At 35.4% G+C, this 11,003-nt stretch overlaps 1 pseudogene; it reads left to right on the top strand.

Moving 5' to 3' along the window:
- Positions 1–423: 423 nt before the first annotated feature.
- Positions 424–7,236, top strand: LOC139853831 (uncharacterized; annotated as a pseudogene).
- Positions 7,237–11,003: the final 3,767 nt, after the last annotated feature.

The following is an 11,003-nucleotide window of genomic DNA, read 5'->3' as shown; positions in this document are numbered from 1 at the left end:
TTTCTTGAAACTGTCAGCATCACGACATTGAACAATGTACGTACTTACCCCATGTAGAAACGGAAACATTGAGATCTCTCTTTTAGTCAACCATTAGAATAATTTTTCCGACCTTATTGGTTCCTTATCTACGATTAGAACTGAAAGGTCCAAATGGCTTGCAACATCCTGATTGACTTGTAAATTGACCACGACAGAATTGACTTTCGGACTTGCAGAGACGATAGTTCGATTAACTAACCTTACTATCATTTCCTTGTTCGCGAAACCCACAAAAATCTTCTTACCTGTCAGGATCCTCCCATTCATACGAGACACAGCTTCATATGCCTGAAAATGATATTCGAATTTAACAAATGCGAACCCCCAATCTTGCTGCCAGAAATACCTTGGATCGTGCCAAATCTTCGGAAGGCGTTAGAGATGACTAAAGGTGAAGTGGATTGATTTGGCTCGCCCAAAAAAAATTGTGGTTTTGTTGTTTGGAACAGTCGAACGAAGGGTGAAATTGTTAATATTGAGGGGAATTGAATTTGGGAAAGTTGGGAAAAAAGGTTGATTCATGATTTGTTTCTTCAAAATCCGATTTTCATTATTGTCCAACTGTAAGTAAGACGTTTGAGAGTTGAGAATGGAAGTTTATTAACTAAGGCTACATTTAATCAACCCATTTACTGTTGTGATACACTGATACAGGTAATTAACGGTCCAATTTTGAAGGAAATTCTTTTGGGTGGGTCCCTCACAGGCATCGGGTTACTCTCTACTGCATTGTCACTGCACTTCTTGAGGATATTGTTTACAAAGGATGACTGTTGACATCTCTCGCCTGACGAATTGAATGGCAGAAAGCCGTTGTGATAAGTTCTATTGTTTTTAGTGCTACTCATTCATCGATCGATAATTTCCTTTTTTTTTTTTAAAGGCGAAAAAGACTTGTATTAATTGAAACGATCTTCATCAAAGCGATGAAGATATTGAGATACAATGACGGAGTTAAAAACTCGGTCCAAACAAGATATTACAATAAAATACAAATTGAAAAGAGGATCTAAAAACATAGCAATGATGGGTTGTGATCCCAAACGTAATATTGAGATCCGTTGCAAACCTTAAGGTTTGTTGCCCAAAGAAAGGTCTTAAGCTTGATGTTGCGGACCAATACCGATCTACACATGATTTTTCGGTTGAATATGAAATCATTTCTTGCCAACCAAATAGCCCAAATCGTTGCGGGGCTAATCAACTTCCAAAACTTGGACGCTTTAATACCCATACCATAGAACCAATCAAAAGAAAAGTCTTCAATTGAGGCCGGAATAACCCATTCAAGCTTCCACCAAGAGAAAAGAGCCGACCAAATCTTAAACGTCCACTTACAATGTAACAAAAGATGGTTGACCGTTTCAATTTCCTCCAAACACCAAATACACAAATTGGATTGCGAAGATGGTAAGATATGTCTTTTAGTGAGGACATCATACACGGGAATACTATTACGGATAGCAAGTCAATGAAAAAGCATTACTTTAGACGGGACATTGTTGCCCCAAACGACTTTAGGCCACGTCGGAGGATCAACAAAGTTATTTTGTACAAGAATTCGAACCGCGTCCGCAACCGAGTAATCCCCTTCCGAAGAAGCTGACCAAATGAATCTATCCTCCACAGCTTCATCTAATTGAACATTTGATAATAAAAAGCTCATTTCTTCCATTTTAATCGTATTGAACAAAGAAATGGGCCAAAGAAGCCCAACATCCCAACCACCTGATTGCATCAGACTAGAAAAATTACGAGTAAAGCATTGTCTCACCGTGGCCATAGGAAGGCTGCTCGAATCGAAAAGAGAAGGAAAAATATCTTTTAAAATGCACCCATTATACCAAGCATCGTGCCAAAAGAGAATGTTATCACCATTCCCAACCTTCCATTTCCACACATTCGGCCCAACTATACCATGAATAGACGAATCGTGTTGTAAATGGACCAAGTCCCTCCAAATAGGAGAAAGTTGAGATACATTTAAAGACGACACGTTATACATTAATTTTCTACCAAAAGAGAGACCAAAAGAGGATGTCACAATAGTTTTCCAAAGACAACGCTTATTGGAATTGAAGCTTGCCCACCATTTAACAAGCATTGCTAAGTTTTTAATACGGAGAGGAGTGACACCTAACCCACCCAAATCTTTTGGAAGACACACCGTATCCCATTTGACTAAACACGTTTTCTTTGTGAGACAATCACCCCCGCAAAGGAAGTTTCTCCGGTACCGTTCAAGTTGTTTGATGATCGCCATCGGTGCTTTATAAATGGCCATATAATGAAGTGGTAGGTTAGAAATAACCGCATTAACCATAACCAAACGACCACCAAAAGAAAGACATCTCCCTTTCCACCCGGCAAGCTTCTTTTTGAACTTTTTGACTATAGGGTCCCACATAGCACTTCGATTAGTATTGAGACCAATCGGGATACCAAGATACACCATAGGAAACGAGCCCACTTTACACTCGAAAATTGCCGAAAAACTAATCATGTCTTCTTTAGAAACGTGAATACCATATAAAGTGGTTTTAATAGCATTCATTTGGAGCCCGGATACTTGAAAAAACAAACCCATAATGAACTTGATACGGTTTAGTTCTCAAATGTTAGGTTGTGCAAAAATAATCGTATCATCCGCAAATTGTGAATGATTGATGGAAAGATTATTACCACACTTGCACCCTTCCAAAAACCCATTGGCTAAGTCCCTTGATAGAAGTTTACTCAAGACTTCGGCAATAATAATGAACAAAAAAGGCGACAACGGGTCACCTTGTCGAAGCCCACAATGCATTACACCTTCACGAGATGGAGACCCGTTTAAAAGAACCGAGAAAGAGATGTTTGAGATACAAGTAGCAATCCATGATATAAACTTTGACCGAAACCCCATTTTATCTAAAACTAAAAGCAAGAAGTCATGAGACACACAATCATACGCTTTTGAGAAATCGATTTTGATCAAGATTAGAGGCTTCTTTGAAGACTTAGCCATATGAACAACTTCATTTACCACCATAACTCCATCCGTAAGTAACCTTGAAGGCACAAACCCATTTTGATTCTCACTTATAATTGACGGGATTGCGAGTTTTAACCTATTAGCAATTGTCTTGGCTAAAATCTTATACCGAGCGTTGATTAAACTAATGGGACGCATTTGATCCATATTTCTTGCGGAGTTAGATTTTGGAATCAACACTATAAACGAAGAATTAAAACCTTTTGGAAAAGAAGGTGACTCATGAAATTGAGAAAACATCTCCATAATATTATCTTCCAAAAAATGCCACCCTTTTTTAAAAAATTGTAACGAAAAACCATCCGGACCGGGCGTTTTGTTTCCATCGAACCCCTTAATAACCGCCAATACCTCAGTAGCTAAAAACTAGTTCTCAATCAGAACAGTAGCTTCCACAGAAACTCGGGTCAGGCCAAGAGAGGCCCAATCTAAATCGAAACAGTCAATTCTCGAAGGCAGTTTAGCAAACAGAGATTCAAAAAAAGATGCCGCATGTTCTTTTACTAACAGAGGTTCATCAACCTATAAACCATTAATTTGCATACCTGCGATGTAAGAAGATTGTTGCCGAATGCGTGACACGAGATGAAAGAATCTCGAGTTTTTATCTCCTACCTTCAACCAATGAAATCGAGATTGTAGCCTTCTTTTCGATTCAATTTTAATGGATAGCTGTTTTTTTCCACGACTTCAAGAGTGCCAATTCACAACTTTCACTTTGAGAAAGATCCCTCTTAAAACATTCCTTTAATCTTTTGATATCAGCCTCTATAACCTTAAAGTTATTTTCATTCTTGTCTTTATGCAACAGACTCCAAGATTTAATATCAGCTTTCAACAATCTTAATTTCTTGTTAATCAAAAACGCAGCCCACCCCTGAATAGAATACTCATTCCATCTATTTTCGCAAAACTGACTAAAACCTTTTTCAGAGAGCAAACAATTATTAAATCGAAAAGGCCTTGGGCCCCAAAACAGCAATTTTTTGGCCCAAATAAGGGGTTTATGGTCAAAGCAATCCGGTTGATCCGTTTGAAGAATTGCATCCGGCCACAAAAGAGCCCACTTATTATTGATAAAAACTCTATCAATACGAGAAAATTTGCCTAAAGGGCCTTCCCACGTAAACTCATCATTGGCTAAACATTGATCAAATATGTTGGCTTGATTAATAAAACAATTAAAAGATGCTATACTATTAAGATCAATGACTTCTCGTAACCTTTCTTCCGGACGACATACCGAATTGAAATCGCCCATGAAACATAAGGGACCCGGCCACTTATTAGCAATAGAAACTAATTGTGACCAAATAACGCTCTTCTTTTGTTCATTGTGAGGTGCATAAACATTAACAATTAGCACAACTTGATTGTTAGGAATATACCTCATTATGGTTGCAATCCAATGCTTACGAGTCCATGCTTGCACTAAGGAGAAAAAGTCCAATCTCCACATAGATAAAAGTCCTCCCGAACGACCACAAGCCTCCACTTGAATTGAATCAAAAGCATAGTGTTTCCAAATTTCATTTAAAGTAGTTTGTGCTACTTCCTTCACCATGGTTTCTTGTGTAGCTAGGAATTGAATTTGAAAACGGTTGACTAGTTTACCCGCCATACGACCTCTTGACTTGTTCCCGAGGCCTCGGGTATTCCACGAGGCGACCCTCATGGTTTCAAAATTTTAGTAGGAGTATCATCATCGGCCACGTTTTGCATCATTACACCAAACTCGGCCATCTCCTCTTTGAAAGAGAGTTTTTTACCCCAAACTTGTTGAGTAATTTTTCCCGTGTTCACCGAAGTACCATTGCCAACCACATGGTTAATTTCACTTTCGGTGTCAAAAACATTAGAAAGATTATTGATTTGATCAACCCATTCGTTTACAATATTTTTGCCTTTATCATTTGATTTGCACCCCTTTGAATTCACATCAATAAACTTTGAAGGGGAAACACACTCACCAGTAACTTTAGAGTCAGTAGCCTTGCACGTAATTTTGAGCTTTTCACAGGAGTCTTCACATCCCTTTTTTACCTCCTGATCTTGGTTGTGTAGATTTGAAGGAGTGATCTTAGACACAAACGAATGCTCAAAGGCAGGAGGATTAAAATTCTTAACAGGAGAATTTGAAGGGATCGATTTCTTTGGAGAAAAAGGAAGGGCAGGATAGTCATTTAAGTTTAGGTCAAAAAGGTCATTTTTTAAAAATGAGGAATGGGTGCAGAAAGTGGTTCATCCTCTTTACCCATGTTTACAGCCTCTTGTCCCACACTTTTATTTAGCTTTAAAAAGAGACATTTTTATCTCTTTTTTTGACTTCCTGAACACACCATGCCTATCCTTTTGTTCCTTAACCGCTTTAGACACTTTTTCAATAGAGTTATGGATCACATTTGAATTATTTACCCAACACCCAACTAGGACCATTTGACATTTTAGGGGTTCGGAAATTCAAATCCATTACAGTAACGTCTATTTCTCCATCTTCCAATTGAGTTGCTTTTACATCTCGTTGAACTTCAGGAACCGGTTTTTCAGGATGCTCACCGGATTTATTTTCTTTTGGGATGTCAACCCCTTCTTGTAACATCAAGTTGTATTCCTCAATGATGACGTCACTAATCGTTTCCATAAACTCCTCTTCGATAACCTCTTCGACCCGCACCTTACCAAAGGGACAATTATTCAAATTGGCCTGCACATATTGTTGAATGTGACCTGGTTCTCATCTGTTTCAACAAGAGCTTGTAGAACATCCGAACGATGAAGTCTGTGAGACAAAGCATCAACATGTAAAACCCTTCCAAAGGCACTAGCAGCTTCAATTGTGCAGTTGGCAGAACAAACATTATAAGGAATCCCTTTCACAGCTAGTTTTGTGATTCTAGAATACTTATTATTGTAGTTTAACATTGGAATAACTTGAGTAAATTCCAATTCGTTGTTCGTCGGCCCCTTCGTCATTCTCTTGTAGCTTTCTTCATCCTTACAAGCTACAATATAGCCATACGAGCCCCAAGTAGACACCGACCTAATGCTAGCTGATCTATCTTTCAGCCACTTAAACAATTTTAACGCTTTGATAGGAACGTTATCAACAATTAGTGCCGTCAAGTGTAAACGGTCTGTTACCTCCTGATTAATATCCAAATTAATAAGCTTGGTGTTCATGCCTGAAGAATTCTGACATGTTGACCGTTGAGCTGCTGGATCTGATGCCTGATGAAAAACTTCTGGGCGACTATTAGCACCAAACGATGTAGCAGGTGTTGAGTTCTTTCTTAGCGTAACCAACAACCAAAGGCCGGCCGTTAATTATTCTGCCATTCATCTCCTGGATAACCCTTTTTGCTTGAGATAATTGTTGAAACTTTACAAAAGCAACATTTCTAAATTGTTTCCCGGAGATTCCTTCAATGATGCCAAAACTGCTTAAATTGTTATAAATTGTGTCCTGATTTGTGAATTTTGAAAGACTCCCCAAAAACAGAGTAGATTTTTGAGGATAATCATGGATTGTGGACTGTTTATGTTTAGGAATTTGCTGAGGAAAATTGTGATGATCTTTGATTGGAATTGAATTTGGGAGAGTAGGTTTGAAATTTGATTTTGAAAATTGTACGGAGAGAGAATCCATTCTCAAGGTTTGGTATTTTCGATCGATAATTTACAATTACTCCGTATTTATTGAATAAGACGACACAATTCATGGTACATTTTTTAGTATATAAGATAATAATAATAATATGTTCTTGGATGCTCTGTTAACCGAGTCAACGGCAAGCGACGATTTATTGGCGACTTCACTGTCGCTTAGAGCCTAAATTAAACTTTAGGCAGGTTTAAAACCCATTGAAAATTAATTATATCATTTTCATGGCGTCTCACACTTTTTTTAACCATTTATTGGCCGGATGTTTATTCAGAAGCAATCTTTTTATCTATAGAACATTGAGAGGAAGGAGTTTCTCTACTCTTTGGGTGTTTCACTATGAGTGAAGAATTACTTCTCCATATCCCACTTTTTTGTGAGATTGGATTTTGTTTTTGTTGTTGGATGCTCTTATTGTTGGTGTGGGACATTGATCTCTCCTTTTATCATTCACTCGCTATATAATGCCTTTATTTTAGTAATCACTTTTACATATTAATGTTATTTTCTTTTCTCTCTTTTTTGGCAAAATAAACGAGAACTTTAATAAAATCGAAAACATTTCGAAGAGAAAACGTCTTCAACTGAAAGATGCAAGAAACATAACCGATAAGGCTCGTACCTAAAAAGCGTCGGAAACGATCTAACTGTGTATACCGAACTTCATCTACAAAATATCAAAACGACTATACAAGAAAAAATCTATGGTTTAGAAAACAAACAACAAAACCTTACAAAGAAGACAAAATTGCCTATTTCATCCCTGTATTTTTTACTTTTTGTCCGTTTCATGCCTGTGTTTTGTTTTCTGTATTTTACATCTTTAAAGGCATTTTAAAGTCCCAATTTCATCCATCACTTTAACGAAGGTTAACTGAATCCGTTAAAACTATTCACATGGACTATTCACGTAATCTTTAACTAATTAAATTACAAATATCACATCTAATGAATATTTTTTTGTCAATATATTTATTTTTGTTTTATCCAATGAAATAGTTAGAGATGTTATAAATCAAGTGTCATGGTGTAGTGGCCGACACTTTTGATAAAGTAAAATTTGGTGAATCAATATATTTGGTGGATCACGGATATTACTGTTCCACCTAACTGCACAGTGAATTATTGTACTATAAGTATGTTATCGATTGTAATCAGTAGATACACCATTCTTGAATAAGAATCTACTATCTTCTTTCTTCTTTCATATTTCTTCAAAATAGTTATTACAAGTAGTTATAAACTAGTAAATTATAACACGTTATCAGCACGAAGAGCTCGTATAATCATGGTGATTCTTCTAGTTGCTCAACCACTACTTCCACCTCTCAAGATTTCTGCCGGCCACCGTCCTCCGCCGCTGAAACCGTCGGAAGATCCTGAAACCTCCGATGTGTCTTCTCATCAAGAAGATATCAGCTTGGATTCTTCCATCACTAAGTTATACTCATCAGGTATTCCAAAAATTGTTGACGTTATTTAAATTAAATTACTTTGAATTAATTAATTAACAAGAAAACCATTTGAATTAATTAATTAACAAGAAAACCAAGACTTTACAACGATCATAAAATGAACCTGTTTTGAGAGGGATAGTTAAAAAAAAAAAAAAAAAAACAGAAATATTAAGATTACTTGCACACATGCATGAAAATGATATTGTTTCTTCTTCTTTAAATTTTTCTGTGAAACCACCGAACCCTCACCACTGCAACCACCTTCTGTTTCCCTTTCTCTCTCTCTCTCCTGTTTCACAAGTAAACCATCACGAACCCACCATTTTTTTTTGCTATTACTTTTGTTGCGATCACTGCTACTGCTATCATACGCTGCTGTATACTTCTACTATTTCTGTTCAGCGAAAAAAAAAAAAAAAAAAAAGGAAAACAAGAAAGAATGAAGTAATGAAATTGATTGTGTGGAGTTGCTTTACGAATAAAAGAAGAGGAGTGTGAGGTTATTATAATTCACATTCACACAAGCATCTATTCATCACCGCCAAATCTTTATATAATATTTTATATTGTATAATAATAATAATAAATAATTCAAAATCACAAGTATTTTTAGTCCAACTTATCATGGCCGAAATAGATCTGGCCTGAAGAGATCAAGCCTATCATTGCTCTTTTTCAAAAAATAAAAAATTAAAAAAAAAATTGAATACTGTTTGTGGGCAACATAGCGTAGCATACAAATTTTGACATGACATTACCCACAAGTAATCCGGACCCATCTTACTAATCTCAAATTTTGATTTTGCTAAATAAAGGCGATATCTATCTTTAAAGATAAGAACTACCCCACCACTAAAAAATTTATGACTTTTTATAGCCATTATGTATATATTCCTCTAAATTATGATCACCTAAGTTCTTGTTTATGTCCAAAACCACTACTACGTGTCTACCTTTTACTTGCTAATTTTGACAAACTTTATACCCACTAATATTCTGGACCTAACAATAAATGACCTCTTTTAAGAAAATTTACAAGGAAACAAAAATGGAATTGCATTGGATTCTTAATCCCATGCCCACCATCTAAATTATTGTTAATAGTTGATTGGTTATTCCTTGCTTGATGCTACTTTTTAACCACCCCACTTATATAAAGAATCCAAACTCCATTTCGTTGCTTTTTCTTTTGACTGAACATTTGTAAAGTGATAACCCACTTCTACAATTTGTTAATTTAATATGTGGCAACTTGTTAATCAAAGAAAAGCACTTACAGTCACTTTGACTGTTTTGTGCATGGATACCACGTAATTATAGTAGCCATTCTTTTCCTCAAAAACAATTACACAACCGAGTTCTATGTTACGATGTTGAGCCGTGATTAAATTTTGCTTTTGGATCTCTTCTTCTTCGTGGTAGGCCAAGGAAAACCCACCCAAAATATCAATACAAAAGAAGAGCTAATCATGGCCGACCAAAGGAATTATGAAAGGGACGTATTGTTTGTTTTAATTAGATAAAACTCATAATTAGGGACGAACCCCACTGGTTACTTCACGTTCCATTTTATGTCAAGGGTGATGATATTTTAATGCTAGTCATAACCCCACCCACTTGTTAAAAAAAAAAAGGATCAAGATATGGGACGGTAAAGGATTAATAGGGATGAGGTTATGATTAAAGATATTGATAATGCGTTACAAAATCCCACCTTCAGTAGTCCTCTCGATTAATTCCTTTTCTTAAATCAGTTCATAGGCCGAGTGGTTTTTATTTTATGTTGGGCTGACAGGATCCAACATGCTGTTGGGCCAAGATCTCACTAATATTATCTTCTTTCTGTTAAGGTCGATAGGTAACTGAGACATACTTCCAAATTTTTAGTTTTAAAACGCGAACTGTTAATAATAAGGAATAGGGAGGCTGTGATTGATGTAGTTGATGATATAATTAAATGATGATGAATTAGGTTGTTGATGACCGGGAGTGATTCATTATTTTGATTAGGATTCGTGATCTTGATTATGAATTATAATTATGATTATGATCACAGGAAATGATAATGAATCTTGTGAATAACCTTGATTAAATAGATAATGGGCTAAATTAAAACTTAAATCATCTGATTTTTCTAAGATGCCTAGCCTGTTATGTGTCACTCCTAAATAAATAATTTTAGACCATAACACATATATGTTTATTAAGTGTTATCTTTTATGTACTTCAGATTGTAACTTGTTTGCAGGTAATATAATTTGATTATCTTGCTGAAATATAACTCATTATTTGCTTATCTTATTTGAAGTTTTAGTATGAATCATGGTGGAATGCAACATCAATTAAATGGTAAAGACCTATGTATTGCAGATAGTGGTAACATACACACTATGATCAAATCTAAGAAATATTTCATTGATTTAAATCAAATGAAGGAATTTTAAATATTATATCAGTTCTTGGAAACTTGATATAAGGAACGGAATCATATTACCAAATGGTACGAATTTTCTGATAAACAATTCTTTGTTTTCTCCTAAATCAAAGAGAAATTTGTTAAATTTATCTGATATATATATATATATATATATATATATATATATATATATATATATATATATATATATATATATATATATATATATATATATATATATATATATATATATATATATCATAATGGATATGATTATCAGTCAATGATAACCGGAAATGAGAAATACATATAATGAAAAAGCACATATGGTGATTAATGAAAAAGCACATATGGTGATTAATGAAAAAAATATATTGAGAAACAATCACCAAT

This window comes from Rutidosis leptorrhynchoides, chromosome 1, assembly GCF_046630445.1.
Source record: "Rutidosis leptorrhynchoides isolate AG116_Rl617_1_P2 chromosome 1, CSIRO_AGI_Rlap_v1, whole genome shotgun sequence".
Taxonomy (NCBI): domain Eukaryota; kingdom Viridiplantae; phylum Streptophyta; class Magnoliopsida; order Asterales; family Asteraceae; genus Rutidosis; species Rutidosis leptorrhynchoides.
This window is presented reverse-complemented; position numbering and strand designations above follow the sequence as displayed.